Source organism: Bos taurus, chromosome 10, assembly GCF_002263795.3.
Source record: "Bos taurus isolate L1 Dominette 01449 registration number 42190680 breed Hereford chromosome 10, ARS-UCD2.0, whole genome shotgun sequence".
NCBI lineage: Eukaryota > Metazoa > Chordata > Mammalia > Artiodactyla > Bovidae > Bos > Bos taurus.
Genome location: NC_037337.1, coordinates 44,382,557 through 44,397,302, shown reverse-complemented (window position 1 = coordinate 44,397,302; position 14,746 = coordinate 44,382,557). Strand labels below are relative to the sequence as shown.

The window sequence follows — 14,746 nt, the reverse complement described above, 5'->3', positions numbered from 1 at the left end:
AGGTAATTAGGAACAACATCATGAAGATTTTCTTAGAATCAAAGGTTATGCGTTCTTGATTTTGAGGGCACTTGGCAGCATAAAGCTTAAGCATCAGAGGTCAAGGACTGGAATCCAGGAAAGGAAGTTGGGTGGTCATTTTTAAAAAATGATATAAATATATGAAGAAAACTCAACTGAGAATATTTATTGGAAGGTCCCACCTCCCTTAGGTTTTTTTAAGAGGGGAAGGACTATTCCTGCCTGTAATGGGGCATTTTCCAAAGAGACCTGACCATCTTCAGACCTTCCTGGCACCCCTTTCACTTTGGAGTGAACCATGTGGCAGCCTATATATTTGTTGTGGGTGGGTTTTCATAAAGCTGCAAAGAAAAGGAAACCTATCATTTATTAGCTTCCTGTAGCCACGTTCAAATTCCTGAGCCTAGCATTCATGGTCATCCAACCGCTTCCGCCTAAACTCATACCAGTCCCCTACATGGATCCTCCTTTCCAGCCAAACGAGTCTCAGAACAAGTCCGACACTTTCCTGCTTCAATGCCTCTGGTCCTGTTCTTCTTTAAAGGCTTAACCTCTCTTACCCTCAGTTTCCTCACCCATGGACTCGTTTAGGATATTATGTGGGTCATATGTCTGTAAGCACCTAGCAGAGAGCCTGGCATGAAAACATTATTCAACAAATGTAAGCAACTACCAAACTCAAGTTCCAGATCCTCATCTGTACGTCACAAACTTCAGTACACAAACGTTTTCAGGGCTGGGCATGAGATGAGAGGTGAGAAGGGAAGCAGACTGTAGAGGATACGCCCTGCTTAGAGGCAGTGAACATAGAAAGAAACAAGAAAAACTACAAAATGAAAATGAAAATAAACACAAAATCATGCAAGGGATCTCATTTGGCTTAAGCCCATCAATCAAAAGTCTCTTTGACTTTTGCCCCCTCATGTTGGATTGTAAATATCCCTCCTTATATAATTCTCTTTCATCCACCCTTCGTGAACCTATTATTCATTTACTTCATATTCTTTATGGTGTCACTGATATTTCAGTATAAAGTTTTTGAGTCTCAGGTTTATTATATTTAGTCAAGCTACATATATAAACTATCTAGGACATGGTATATAAGTGTTCACTTTGTTATTAATAATGATAATAATGATCTTATAAATCTCATAAATTAAGAGACTAAGTCTCTAAGAGCTTTAGGAATCTCTTTCCTGCTTATTCACTTAGTGAAGAACAAATAATAACAATAACAATGGCTATTACTCATTGAGTAATTAACTATATGACAGAATCTGCTCCGAGTGCTCCCTATACCTTACCTCATTTCTACCCATGAGAGCCCTTGAGTTAGGCTCTGTTAGTATCATACCTATTGTAGAGGTGAGGAAACTGAGGCATCAAAAGATAAGTCCCTAAGCTAAGTTACAGAGTTGGGAAGTGGTGGAGTCAGGATCGGGACCAGTCGGCTTGGCCCCACAGCCCCTGTACTCAACTACTGCACTGTACTCATTCCAGACGATTTCCATGCAACCTTGAAGCTATGGTGCATTAACTCCTCTGCAACTTATCCTACAGATAGTTGAGTTGCTCCCTCTTCTCTACTCCCATAGCACTTGAATATACCTCCCCTATAGCAAAGATCACAGTAAACCTTGATTTTTTATGTATGTGCTTAACTGTATGTGAGTTTCTCAAGGAAAAGTCTATAAATTACTCATCATTATACACTTAGCATAGGGCTTGGCACATATTTGATGGGTGAAAATGTGTGTTAAAATTTAATCAAACTGACAGGACCTCAGTTAAATTTGATGTTCATGATGATGGTGGCTATGAGAGACAGAATATGGATGAATGGAAATTTCAAATGATAAGAACCACAGTGCTAGGCTATTGGCAGTTTATACTCTGGGTTTTATAATAATCACTGTTGTTATTCTTTCCTGGGTTGAAGAAGCCAAAATTACTCCTAAGGTGTCTCATTTAATCAGAGGCCTCAATTTTTTTTTTAACTACATGCCTTTCTACCCCATCCCTTCACAGAAGTATCAGTTCACAGCAGATGGGACTGCCCTGTGAAAGCCACAGAAGAAACAAGGGATGTGCTGAAACCTATGCCACTTAGTGACAATGATGATCATTTCACCAGAGGTTATACAAACCAGCCAAGAAAATGATTGGAGGAGGCTCAGCTCTACCCCAATATGAGCCAAGTGTCTATATTTTATTTTAAGAATGCCTTCTGAGGTGCTTTAAAATTTATAATCCTCCCTCTTCCATTATTTTGCTTGATTCTTACATCAGCTCATAGGAGTAGGCAGGAGAAGCTCAGGAAAAAGAGGGACTTGCCTCATGCATATGGCCAATGAAAGACGAAATCAGGACCAGGCCTTATTTTCCATACGCTATTTACACAACATGCCAGACAAGAAGGTCAGAGTAATTAATTTGCTTTGGAGAGGTTCCTGCCCACAGTGTGCCCAGATCTGGACTATGAAGACAAGGAGGTTTTTACACATGATGGAAAAGGAAACCCCAAGGACTAGGCCAAGGGACAACATGCTGAGATGAAAGAAAAGATGGAGGACATGAGTTCAGGTCTGGAAGGACATTCTCGGTGATGCTTATTCTTATGGAGACCACAAAACCTCTGTCACAGAAGGAGGTCATATGTTGAATTTTATAGGATCAAAAAATTTTTGAATGCGTGCTACATCAAAAACAGGGATGAGATAGGCACTGTGAGGCTAGAAGACAGAGGAATTTTCGGTTGACATGAGTTCCCTTGGCAAACTATGTTAATGTTTTGATGGTGATTTTAAAGGCCTCTTCTCTGCGTTGTCATGATGTCACCAGGAGACGCATCTGATGCCTTGTGCCTCTGAACCCCATCCTGGCACCCTGTGCTCACCTATACTGGGTTTTCTGTCCACACTACAGGAAGGAGGAGAAATCCTGAAGCAAGAAATGATTAGAATGCCTTCTTTAGTGTTGGCATGTAAGCCTGCTTTGTGCTTCTTCCTGCTTTGTCCCTCTGGTTCCTGCAGACTCTGTGGGCCCTAATCTTGGACACTCTTCACATGGACCATTCTCCTGGGTCTTGGGTGCCAGGCTTGCCCGGACCCTTGGCTCATTCTGACTCCCCTTGGTCTCCAGTCTGCGGGCCACTCCTCTCCCCACTGCTGACCACAGGGCTCAAGCTGGACTCACTCTTGCTCCTGAGTACACCCACTTGCTGCCAGCTGCCTGGAGCTGACAGGGGTCTCCATGGACATCTACTTTCTTACAGAATGTGGGAGCAGACCAGACCAAACTGCCTGAAATAAAGTGGCATTTGCTCCATCTGGGAATACATACTGATAGGTCCATGTTTACAAAGATATATTCATGTTCCTGAGCTTTCGCTGTGTATGACAAAGAGAGAGAGGGAGAGAGAGATGGAGAGTTAGTTAGTTCTTGGCATCTGCAAATGAAAAATGAGGCAGAGTCCTAGCAGAAGGCACTGCAGTTTGGGCAGCTGTATCCTATTAAAAAATCATGAGAAAGCTCTGTATTCCTGCCATTGTGGTGAAGAGGAAAAGCAAATCCCTTAGCATTTCCCAAAGAAAACATTTTTGTGACCTAAAGTTCCGTAAAATCTTTTAAGTTCTGTAAATCTGGTGAACATGGGAACAGTTTGGTAGGTATCCCACAAGTCCCTGGAGGACACTTTCTTACAGCCCTCACCTCAGGAGGCCCTGGAAGGGGAAGCGAAATTCCACCCCTGTCTGCTAGGGAGCACCTGTGAGGGAAGTGAAAGCCACCCCAACCAAAGTGATGCAAAATAGTCCTAATGCTCAAGGAGTGCAGATAAAGCCACCTTTACAGTCACAGCCTGTCTTTCAAAAAAAAATTCTTTCATTAGATAAGGTTGAATCACATATTGGCTTTAATTTTTTTCCTCCAAATTTTTAGACTGTCTCTGGACACTAAAATTAAAATGTAAGCCATATTTTAAAATTAAAATAATAAATCGTCTTAAAATTACAATTTAAACAATTCTCAGCAATGAAGTAGGACTCATAAACCTGTTCCTGGTAGCCATTTTGGGTCACTGATGGGGCATTACTTCTCTAGGCATAAAGAAGTTATTTTTACATGCACTGTACCATGATGAAAAATTCCAAATTGGTCTTACATAAAAGAATAGGTTTACATTTTACTTTAGTAATACAAAATGCATATAGATCTAAAAAGAGAGACCTTTTTTTCTAGGGTATTTTTAAAGGCTCTGTGAATATTTATATTCTACTTCTGCATATACTCTGTTCTGTGCTTGGAATACTTTGGGCAATAAACTCCAGCGCAGGTCCAGAAGAGGGAACTACATAGTTGCTGTGGTGAGGGAGAGCCTGTTGCACCTTCCGGTCTGAAAAGATGAAGGTGGAAGGCAAAGAAGACTGACATTTACAAAACTATAAAGAACAGGGCAGGGTGAACACAGCATGGACCTTCCCCAAAGATTAGTCAAAGGCAGCTTTTGCATAAATGAAAAAATCATGAGCTCACACAGTGGGTAGTAATTCTGCTACCCATTGGAACAAGAGATGTTCCCATTAGAAAAAAATAAGTTAAAGGGAATATGAATTTAACAATAACTAAATATTGTGGGATTCTGGGAGTGCCTCATAGAAAGCAAGCTTATCTTCCCCTATCTCCCAACCAACTGTCCCGGGTAGTCATTTTAGAATCAGGCTACTTAGCTGGAGAAACAGCTAGGCCTGTGGTCTGATCCACATATGGCAATTCTTTGATTCTTTTATGAGAATGATGGTCTTGGTAAGTGGTCATCTGCCCTCCACCTCGCCTCCTGTAAAGTAAGGGGTCCATACTGCTGAATTTAATAACTTGAGTATAAAAAACAGGAGACATGGGGACCGTCTTTATTACTGTAACTTGAATACAAAGACCAGCACAAGGTTGGCTCGGCAGCAGCATGCTGGGAATTTAGCACACTACCAGAATTTCATTATCCCGGTTTGTGATGCCAAATGTACAATTCCATCCTACAGCCTCCCTGAGATCTGGCTCCTTCCAACATTTCCTTTTTTTGTGAAATATTTGAGGAGAGTAGCAAATCAGTGAGGAAGGAGAGTATTCCTGGAAGATCTATGTCACCTCTGTCCCTTTTCACCATACCTCCTCCCACCCTCTCCCTCACTTCATATGGGCAGAAGGGTGATAAAAGGCACGGCAGGGCATCAGCAGGAAATAATTCTTAGAGGTGGCCCCCTCTAAGTCTCAACACACGATCACCTCATTGGCCTGGAACACCTGCTTTTCTTATAGCGAGTGACTAGTTCCAGGCCCAGCAAGGATACATGAGCATGTCAACTGGGGACCCAGAGGGGTTAACCCATAACCCATTGCTGGGCTCCTTGGCCTATCCTGGCTAGAAGGCTCAGAACTAATCTGTCCACAGAACTAATCTTCTTCAGAAACCAAAGAGGGAAACAACCTCCTTTGTAAATCCCAGCTGTGCCTATAATAAAATAAGGGCTAGCATCTAGTAGATCCCCTTTTCCTTAGACAGTTATTTGTGTGCATGTGGAAGGGAGGGGATTGGTTAAGGACAAATCATATAACTTAAGCATATGAAGAAAATGAGTCCCCTTTCTCTCTTCAAAAATTTACTATTAAATTAAAATGGTCTGTAAGCCTTTGACTCTTCAAGTGTGTATTGAAATGGAACAAAAGGACTCGTTTGAGGAGACAGCATTAAGCTGAGCTGATGGAAAGTAAAAACTCTTTAAAATGAAAGCCTTCCCTTTAAGGACTTTGTGTTCCAAATTCAGCTACATTCTCTTCTTAGTCACCTTAGGCATTTGTTTTTAATAAGTCTTTACAAAGTCAACAGTTCAACAAAGGACCTCAAAACCGTGCTTCTGACCAGAAAAATAAGCACCGATTCCAGATGTTTCTCATTTCTCCATGTCACTAATTCAAACTTGAAGTCTCTTGTTTATTGGACATGTATATAAGCTTAATGCTTTACATAACCTCTCTTCTAAGAATCTCCTCTCCTATCTCTGCATCCTTTCTCTTGCCAAAGCCATCTATTTCTCATAGATGGAACTGAATCTTGCTAGCATATCCTATAGTCTCTCTAAGAAATATTTAAACTTAGGCCAAAATGAGATTTCATAATGATTTCATTATGAGATTTCATAATCATATGTAACTTTTATCTATTTCTATTAGCATTTAATGAAAAGTTAGGGAAATTCTCTTCTCCAGAAATCCTTAAAAATTGGATACAGGCTTTGCTTTGTAAGTTGAATAGAGGCTGGGAGGTAAGTCACCTTTCAAGGTGTTCTTTAGGTCCTTTGACCTTCTGCTGCCTGCACATGAACTTTTGTATTCTGCTCCAAAGGGCAAAACTAATATCAGGCACTATTCCATGATCTCCTAGCTGTACAGGTGGGCTATGAATGATGATTTCCACACTTAACTCATGTGCTTAATTCTACCTGGTGCCATGCTAGAATCCCAGCACTGGCCAAGGGACTAGAAGAACAGAAAGCAAGGAGCTGACAATAACAACAAATCTCCATGGAAAATACAATGTACTTGTGGTAGAATCATGCAAGGGAGATACACTTTATCTCTCCCTGATGTGCTTGTTTTTAATAGGATGAAGTCTAAAGTGACATTTTTTTACGTGAAAATTTTGACTTTATAATTCTGTTAATAAAATGATCTTTAATCATGGCTAAATATTTATTGAGTCAGGCACTGTGCTAAGTGCTCCTGAATTACCTCCATTATTTCTTATGATACTAACAAGTAGATTCTATTATTTTCATTTTACAAATGAGGAAACTGAGTTTTAGAGACTCTGCTGCCTACTTGCTGAAGAATATGCACGGCATAGAGAATAAACCACATATATATTTGCACATGAGGGGTATCTTCAGCAAAGGTATTATAGGGGGCAGCATTTAGCAGTTACTTAAGAATGACAGCATCCTCATGCACGTTCATTTTAGATTTAGCAGATAATTCATAAGCATTGCCACTTACATGCTAACTAGTGGCTCAGTCATATTTGACTCCTTGTGACCCCATGGACTGTTGCCTGCCAGGCTTCTGTGTCCATGGAATTCTCCAGGCAAGAATATTGGAGTGGGTTGCCATTCCCTTCTCCAGGGGATCTTCCCAACCCAGGGGTCGAACCCAGGTCACTTGCATTATAAGCAGATTCTTTACCATCTGAGCCACCAGGTGGCTCAAGTATTCCCAAGGTTACACCAAATTATAGTAAGGCTGAACATGAAATGGCTGCTGGAGAGCTATCTAGACTGGCCACTGGAATTGGAGATAATGGATAGTGTATAGACCTCGAGCATTCTAAATACAAGAAAACATGAGCTCCTTTTGGAAACACAATCCTTTGCAAATGACTCTTGAGGGAACAATTCAAAGCTTTCAGCCCACATAAAAATAATAACTTCCCTTATAGAGAGTATGTCTCATGGATACCAAGTATTAAAGGCAACCATCTTAGAAGATAGGCACCTGTTTATAACTGTGTCTTCTGTAACTTACAGAAGCTTTCCTTCTCAAAGCTAAACAAGGGTTTAAATCAGTTAATTAGTTGATAACATCTACTGAATGCTTAGTTTTGATGGAGTCCCATATTAGATAGCACTTACATTGTCATAAAGACGGTGTGTTTGTAATGAAGTATGATTCTGTGAAGCCAATTTTGGTTACTAAATGAGGAATGGATAAACCTGCAGGAAGGAGGAAAAGACAAAGGAGGAAAGAAAGGAAGAAGAGATATCAAATCCATCAAATTCCATCAATCCAGAGGATTTCTGTTCCTTTGGTCCATGAAGCCTATCTTGGACAGTGGTTCTCAAACTCACCAGAATCACCTCGCAGGTTTGTTAAAAACACAAGAAAGGGCCTGAGAGTTTGCACATCTAACAAGTTTCCCAGGTGCTGCTGATGCTGACTGTTGGTCTGGAGACCACACTTTAGAGCCACTGCTCTAAAATGATTGGGGGTCTTGATGGATCTTCCCCAGTTTACATTCTAGATATTTGTCCAAAGCGAACACCATCACTGGATTTCCTAACCCTGAGTTCTTTTGAAATATGTTACAGGTTCACACAGTACTTCTTACCTGATGAAATTTGATAAGTTTCCAACCAGAAGAAGCTTCGTGAGAAAAGAAATGGATGGAAAGGCTGTTGAGAGAAGGATAAGAGGCAATCAAGAGAGGAATATAAATTACTCTATCATTATAATTACTATTCACTTTGGACTGAGTAAACACGATTATCCCAAGGATAAATGAGTTATATTTTCTACCTCACTTTTTATTAGCAACTTAAATTTGCAAATGAAGAAGATGCAACTGGATCAACATAGTGACTAGCACAAAAGGAAATTTGATGATTTAGCAATAAATTTTATTGAATAGAAAGTGACAATATCAGAGTTACAACTAACATTCTGAAAAACATTAATTAATGTTTATTTTGACTTAAGTATTGTTTGTCCAAGTGGAGGCGCTTATTTTAGTAATCAAAGTATTACAATTTTTTTTTTGCATCCCCAAACCTGCTTCCTAGTGCAATGATGTGATCTATTTATTTGATGATTTATTTGTAGACAGACGCTTTACTGTCTGAGCCACCTGGGAAGTCTTCTTTTCTAGATTACCAAATAATATGGATGAATAATAAGAACTGCAAAGAAATGTCTGAGAGGCACATGTGCATGGTGCTTGTGAGTCTAAGGAAAATGGAGGCTGGGATTTTTCAGTAAAAGCACTTTTTAAGTATTTTATCATTATTTACAAGTAAGGGAGAGAATACAATTTCTTTTTTGGCCAGGGAGTCAGTTCTCATCAGAGTTGGTCTCTTCACCTTTTCCTTTGTAATCTCCATCATATCAAATTCAAGGAACTTAGGGATCCACAGGGGATCTACACTTCTTCCAGCTTCTTCCCTTTTAGATAGTTTTGGTCAATTCAAACCAAATGCTAGGCTCACTCCCAGATACATTCACAGGCCTCCTGGCACACATGTGTACCTGTTCTGGCTTTGTAGCCTGCTCTTGGCAGTATAGAGATAACTTTGATGTCTAGAACACTGCAAAAAGTGGCTTGCAGTACGTGTCATATCTCAACCACCCCATCCCCACTTCCATGTGGATACAAAGGTAGTTGTCAGTCATTTTTGGGAGTTCAATGCTAGCTCCATTCTCCCCCCACCACACCCATTTCTGGATTAAGGCTGATTACAGCTCATGCCTCTGCTCCACAAAGTCACTCTAAAATGGCCCAGAGTTCTGACTTGTGAAATGTGAGTTTGACCTTCTTTAATTGAGCCTACCATTCTCTGACTGCCTAAACTGAGAGGCTTCCTACAGATAAGAGCTGGCTCAGAAAATTTCACACTTAAAGTCACACTTGTAAAAGATGGGGTCACCTCCATTAGACTAAATACATCCTACAATACTGTTATTCTAGAAGAGCCATGGTGAATTCACACCTATTTTACAAAGTGCTTTCTTTTAAAAAAACCTATGGCAAGTCAGTGCTTCTCAGCTCAGCAAGGCAAGGTGCCCACAGATTTGAACTTATTAGCCTGCCTAGGCTAGAAATTCAGGAACTTCAAGACACTAAGCTCGTTTCTAGTATTGTGTGTCAGCAAAGACTATTCTCTTTTTCCCTTAATGAAAAGAGTATCAGCTGCAAACATTTATTGAGCTTTGAGGTTGGCACAAAAGAAGTATTAGATATGATTCTTGCCCTGGAAGTGTTTACAATGAAGTTTAAATGCAAGAATTAAGTCTGCACATGTGAAATCAGAAACAATGAAAGAATGCATATCATTGAACGTGAACCGTGTGGTGCAGACCGTACAGATGAATGATGTCAGAGAGCTGGGAAGGGCTTTAGGAAACAAGTGAATAGGTAAAGATTAAAGGATGCATATGATTTGTATAAAAAGATGGGTGGTCTTTCTCTGTGTTTTATTTATAACGCACAAGTTTACACAATTTAATACCACTCACTAAATCTCATTGTAAGGGTCTGGAAGTCTCAAACTGGTAACTAATGGGCCAAAGGACTTTTTTCTTCTACCAACATTTGGAATGTTTTAAAACAAATTTGTATTAGCTGTCAACATTAAGTTGAAAGATTTTACATTGAAATGTATAATTTCTGTTTTCTCTTAAACAAAGTGGAGAGTCTATCAAAACCCGGCCCACATTTCTAAATGGTAACAATGAACTAGAGTTGAGTAAAATCCACCCCCATTACATGGAACACTAGCTCTCCAGTTTCCACAGCCCGTACCAATCCCTAAGCTTCCACCACTTAACCTGCTTCACTTTTGAGTATTACCTGCATTCGTGCTAATTCATTTCAGTCATGTATCGGACTCTTTGCGACCCTATGGACTGTAGTCCACCAGGCTCTTCTGTCCATGGGACTCTCCAGGCAAGAATACTGGAGTGGGTAGCCACTTCCTCCTCCAGGGGATCTTCCCACCCAGGGATCATTAGCAAACAAGTTCTTTACTACTAGCGCCACCTGGGAATATCACCTACTTGGAGCCTGCGGGCAGCTGAGCTCATGAACCCTGCTATACGTTAGCAGGGCTTCCTGCATGGGGTGGGGTGCAGGAGGCTGTCACAAATGTTCCACTCCAACCAATTCAATCAAAACAACAAGTGATCCTGCCCTCTCAGCCTAGAAAGGGAAAGTGACTTACACACAGAGGGATATTTTATAAAATATTATGCTCACTCTACAGAGGAAAATATCATGGACCACACATACAGAGTTGAGCTTTGGTTTTCGCAAGTGCACTGGCAATTGCCACTCAAAATGCACATTCTACAGTGGGGGTTTTTGGGCTCTGTTTGCACAGAAAGGATGGGTGCTTTATTAATTACCTCTTTCAGTTCACTTAGTGTAGGAAGACCCATGTGAGCAAATTTTATGTATGAAAATTTGGAGTGGTATAGCAGATAAATTGGATTTTTTTTTTTTCAGAAAATTTACTTACTTTTTTAAAAGATTTGTTCTTATATATTTGAAATCTTGTCAAATCTATATGTAAAGTAGCCTTGCATGTCCTATAAAATGGGGCACTTCTGAATGAATATTTACTGTGGACAATCAGTTCCTTATTGTATGACTGAGGAAAAGTATGGAGCATCCAAATGCTCAGCAGGTCAGATTTGGAATTCATTTCATGCTGGTGTTGGAATAGTCATTCATTTGTTCATTAGGCCATCCCAAATGTATTTATTTGGCCCAGTGGGACTTGTCTCAGCCCTTCTGTTAATCAGCTCTATGAACTTGGGCAGATCCCTTAATCTCTGCTGGTTTTGGTTCTTCAAATGAGGAAATCATATTAAATTATCTCAAAGTTCCCTAAAGATGAAACATGCCAGTTTTTCACCTGAGGTGCCTAGAATAAAAGGAGAATAATTTGTTCTGAGTTTATGGTTGACCTGCAGTGCTTTGACGTTGAACATCTCTGTCCATCATGGTCAGTGTGCAGCAGGTGGTAGGGCTGACTGATGCTCAACTTGCAGCCACCAGGAAGACTACTCTGGTTTTCCACATTCAATTTCCATTTTCCTTCTGTTTGGCCCTATAATCCACTGGTAGATTACCAGGGGTTTCTGGTTGTGAAATACTTTGTCATCTCCCAAATTAAAAGTACAACTCATGTACATTTCTATATGCTTCTCCCTCATACTCCTTCCTTTTGGCCATTTTCTCTTAAATAAAATCATATAAAGTTTCATTTGGTGATCCATTCACAGAGTATGAACTTCAAATTTTACAAGAGCATGTGGATGGAGTACACAGTAAAATCTGCCTACTCAAGCCTCAGATATGATGATACAAACTATGGCAGAAAATAAAGAGGAACTGAAGTGTCTCTTGACCTTGATGAGGGTGAAAGAGGAGAGTGAAAAAGCTGGTTTAACACTCAACATTCAAAAAATGAAGATAGTGGCATCCAGTCTCATCACTTCATGCAAGTTCTGGATTCAGTTGGATATATCCTTGCCTTTCTCCCTTGCCTTTTTTCTTCTTCTCTTCTTTTCTCAGCTATTTGTAAAGCCTTCTCAGACAACCACTTTGCTTTCTTGTATTTCTTTTTAAAACCACCTTTGGAGAAGGCAATGGCACCCCACTCCAGTACTCTTGCCTGGAAAATACCATGGACAGAAGTGCCTGGAAGGCTGCAGTCCATGGGGTCGCTGAGGGTCAGACACGACTGAGCGACTTCACTTTCACTTTAACTTTGGGATGGTTTTAGTCACTGCCTCCTATACAATGTTATGAATCTCTGTCCATAGTTCTTCAGGCACTTTGTCTATTGGATCAAATCTGTTGAATCTATTCATCACTTCCACTGTATAATCACAAGGAATTTGATTTAGGTCATAAAGGCTATAACAGTGTGAAAGTTCATAAAGCTCATAACAGCCTGAAAGAATGAGTGGTTTTCCCTACTTTCTTCAATTTAAGCCTGAATTTTGCAATAAGGAGCTCATGATCTGAGCCACAGTCAGCTCCAGGTCTTGTTTTTGCTGGCTGTATAGTTTTTCCATCTTTGGCTGCAAAGAATATAACCAATCTGATTTTGGTATTGACCATCTGGTTATGTCCAAGTGTAGAATCATCTCTTGTGTTGTTGGAAGAGGGTGTTTTCTATGACCAGTATGTTCTCTTGACAAAACTCTGTTAGCCTTTGCTCTGCTTCATTTTTTACTCCAAGGCCAAACTTGCCTGTTACTCCAGGTATCTCTTGACTTCCTACTTTTGCACTCCAGTCCTCTATGATGAAAAGGACATCTTTTTTTGATGTTAGTTCTAGAAGGTCTTCTAGGTCTTCACAGTACCTTTCAACTTCAGTTTCTTCAGCATTACTTATTGGGGCATAGACTTGGATTCCTATGATGTTGAATGGTTTGTCCTGGAAACAAACTGAGATCATTTTGTCGTTTTTGAGATTGCACTTGATTTTTTACTCTTTTCCAGCCAGCTGATAACTGATAAATCTGATAATGTCAATTTAATTTTAACTTGCATTTTCTTATAAGTGAATATGGCATATTTAAAAGACCATTAATTCACATTCATTTGTTCTCTTTGGTCTACATCAGATTACTGTTTCTTTGGCTTTTCCCAGATGATGCAGTGGTAAAGAATCTGCCTGCCAATGCAGGAGATGTGGGTTCAGTCCCTGGGTCAGGAAGATCCCCTGGAGGAGGAAATGGCAACCCACTCTATATTCTTGTGTGGAAGACCTCAAGGACAGAGTAGTCGGGGGGCTACAGTCCACAGGGTCGCAAAGAGCTGGACACAACTGAACGACTGAGCACATTGTTTCTTTCCTTTCTATTTACAAGAGTCCGTTACATATTACAGAAATTAGCTCTTTTACTTCACAAAATGTAGCAAACATTTTTCCTGGCATGCTTGTGTATTTTAATGTTGTTTTAACATTCACTTAGGTAGAAAATTTTATTTTTGAGTGGTTGAATTTACTGACTTTTTCTTTTATGTCTTCTTTTTATTGTTTTGGTGTTTTGTGGGGAGGGGCAATATTTTTACCCTTCAAGAATCTTTACGCAAAAAGTCCTATTCATATTTTCTTCCAGCACATTTATGGTTTCACCTTTCACCTTAAAATTTTTGGGTCCATTTGGAATTATTTTGGTATACTATTCTGCTCCTCCTCTATTTCCCTTCTTATTTTTTAAACCTTAAGCAAGTCACCAGGCAATTGTAACAGGCTAGACAAAGCCCTTCCCTACCTAGCAGGCTTCTCTCTTCTTGAGAAGCTCAAACAAAGAACTAGCTACTCTGAGCTTGGTTTGAAAGGTGATGGGGGACGTGGAGACCAGAAGAAACTGAAATTAGGAATGGAATTGTGCCAGGAATCTCCACGTAGTTCTTCGCAGTAGTCACAGTTGTTGGTTTAAAATGTGAGGGTAAAATATCTGGATTTCTAGGCTTATTCTTCAAGCTCTATTGCTTATTCAAAAACCATAAGACTTGATGATAAAGTCAACTTGGCAAATACTAGAGACAGTCCAGATCAACAAGTGGCTAACTAAGAGAATTTAAGACCTTTTTATTGTTACCCTTAGAAGACATAAATTTTACATTGTAACCCAGAATCCACTTTCATATCTACACATGAAAATAAAATTAGAGTTACATGTAACAATATTCACATCCATTACATGCATCCTGGCATTTTCTGCCTTTTTATGTTACATGCCATTCCATCCTATTCTGTTTCTCTTTTTAAAACTATTGATCAAAACATCTAAATAAATTAGTCATGCTTTGACCTTTAGTACGAAGAATATAGGCTAAAGGAAAATGAACATTTACCTTCCCTGACACAGAAATTTAGGTATGTAAACATCATACATTATTCCCTCATAATTCATGTAAATAAGGTTTATAATGTCATCTATTTTCAGCTACATTTAAAAGGAATATAGTGTATTTGGGAGCACTTTAATTGTAGAATCCAAGTAATAATTTAAAATAAGTTAAAACTCAGAACCTGTGAGAAACATAAAATCCATATATGATTAACTCACAGCAACAGCTGTTATAACTCAGGAATGAGTGAATTTCAGACCATCTGGATGACAAGTAAATTCAACCAACTAGAACTCAACAATACTTCCA

At 39.6% G+C, this 14,746-nt stretch overlaps 1 protein-coding gene across 5 annotated transcripts in view; it reads right to left on the bottom strand.

The window, feature by feature from the left end:
* The window catches only part of FRMD6 (FERM domain containing 6), a 267,195-nt gene that overhangs the window by 166,721 nt on the left and 85,728 nt on the right, over positions 1–14,746 (bottom strand). For 3 of the 5 annotated variants that reach the window (XM_024997600.2, XM_024997601.2, NM_001102133.1), the window contains one exon: positions 8,177–8,240. The exons of the other annotated variants lie outside the window; for them this stretch is intronic. The gene's annotated coding sequence lies outside the window, so the exon portion shown is untranslated. The remainder of the gene's footprint in view (positions 1–8,176; positions 8,241–14,746) is intronic. 5 annotated transcript variants of the gene reach the window in all.